The sequence below is a fragment of the Octodon degus genome, unplaced genomic scaffold (genome assembly GCF_000260255.1).
Source record: "Octodon degus isolate 3935 unplaced genomic scaffold, OctDeg1.0 scaffold00195, whole genome shotgun sequence".
NCBI classification, from domain to species: domain Eukaryota; kingdom Metazoa; phylum Chordata; class Mammalia; order Rodentia; family Octodontidae; genus Octodon; species Octodon degus.
The window spans coordinates 1,061,888-1,063,701 of NW_004524771.1; the positions used below are offsets into that span (position 1 = coordinate 1,061,888).

Sequence of the window (1,814 nt, forward strand, 5' to 3'; positions counted from 1 at the left end):
TGGAGTGTTTAGAGGGCCTTCAAAATGTGCTAGTTGTGAAGCTAAAGCGAACATTTGGGTACTAAGGAGCTACCTGTCTTTATCAGTAGGTGTTTACTAGAGAAACAGATATAAGATATATCAATCCATAAGAATCTCCAAGATTGCCTTGCAGTGGCCACCCAGAGTCAGATGTCCATCATTCGAGGTCATTCCTGGGGACCTTGGCAGCCACTCCCTGTCCACAGACCCCAGGCCACCACTCATGCGCTTTCCATGTACTGGCAAGTGTTGAGCAAAAGACAAACAGGGCTGGCTTATTTATTATTGCTGGTGGTACTTTTCTGTTAAAACAGAATGAAGTCCCAGATCTTTTCGGACCAGCTGATTACTAGAAGTCCCAGGTGCTACACCATCTACCCGTTCAGAGGACCCCACCCCACCCCGGAGTGGCTGTCATCTGGCAGGAACCATGGGCCCTGAGACAAACCTGGCAAGGAGCGGCTCCTGCCAGCCCACAAAGCCTGGCCAGTGGAAAGCTGAAGACTTGGAGTTCATGCCAACTTGGGGCTCTGCCCTCTCGTGCTGGGGGTGGGGCCGAAGTTCTCTGTGGGAGGCTGATTCTGCACTTTGGATACTGAAGACAGAAATAATTACAGGCTAGAAGGCTGCAGGAAGCAGAGCACCTTTACTGTCTCCTAGGCTCAAGAGCAAGGTAACTGGGCAAGAAGTCCTTCAGAAGCAAGTGGCAGCTGCCCCTGAGGTCTCTGCTGATTAAGCCAGGAAAGGGTATGATGAGAAGTGGCCTGGGGAAACTTCTGAGAGCAGAGTGGGGCTAGGGGTTCTAACAGATCTGCTGTCAAGAAACCCAGGGGCAGAACTCTGGGAGGCTGACACAGGAGGGTCACGAGTTTGAGCCCAGCCTAAATAACTCAGCAAGACACTATTTCAGAAAATAATAAAAATAGCTGGGATGTAGTTCAGTTTGAAGACATTGGTTCAATTCCCAGTACAAACTAAAGGAAAGGAGGGAAGGAAGGGAGGGAGGGAGAAAAGGAAGGGAGAGAGGAAGGGAAGGAAGGGAGAGGAGGGAAAAAGGGAGAGAGAGAGCAAGGAGAGAAGAAAGGAAGGGAGAGAGAGATGGAGGAAAGGAAGGAAGGGAGGGAGGGAGAAAAGGAAGGGAGAGAGGAAGGGAAGGAAGGGAGAGGAGGGAAAAAGGGAGAGAGAGAGCAAGGAGAGAAGAAAGGAAGGGAGAGAGAGATGGAGGAAAGGAAGGAAGGGAGGGAGGGAGGGAGTGAAATAGGGAAGGAGAAGGGAAGGGAGGAAAGAAGGAGGAAAGGAGGGAGAGGGGAGGGAGGGAGGGGGAGGGAAGGAAGAGAGAAAAGGAGGGAGGAAGAGAAGGTGCAAGGGAGGGAGAGAGAGGGGAGGGAGGGAAGAAGGAAGGAAAGAGGGAAAGGAAGAAAGAAGGAGGAAGGGAGGGAGGGAAGGAGGGAAGGAAGGAAAGAAAAAATAGGGGCAGAGTTCAGGAGAGAAGATGCATGAGGAAGGGATCCAGGGGAATCTCTAAGGCCCCAGGCCCAGGGCCAGTGGCCACAGCACAGGTTAGAGCTTACACTTTTCCAGGAAGGTAAGTTTCAGAAGTCATTGTCCCCATCAGCCTCCTTTTCTTTAACTGTAAAACGGAGAAAGTGACATTCGCAGCAAAGGACTGTCATGTGCATTTAGTGAAATAGTGTTCATAAGTCACTTTCCGAGTAAGCCTCCCAGAGACCGTGGTTGTGATGGGCTTTCCCCTTTATGTGACCTTGTTATTGTTGAGTACTCTTCCTCCTACA

General features: G+C 50.8%; 1 protein-coding gene across 13 annotated transcripts in view; it reads left to right on the forward strand.

Moving 5' to 3' along the window:
* Positions 1 to 596: 596 nt before the first annotated feature.
* The window catches only part of Acsm5 (acyl-CoA synthetase medium chain family member 5), a 15,143-nt gene continuing 13,925 nt past the window's right edge, over positions 597 to 1,814 (forward strand). For 2 of the 13 annotated variants that reach the window (XM_023704403.1, XM_023704407.1), the window contains exon 1: positions 599 to 768. The gene's annotated coding sequence lies outside the window, so the exon portion shown is untranslated. Of the gene's footprint in view, positions 769 to 1,585; positions 1,607 to 1,814 lie in introns of those variants that run through there. The other 11 variants (XM_023704398.1, XM_023704406.1, XM_023704401.1 and 8 more) reach the window with 8 other exon arrangements.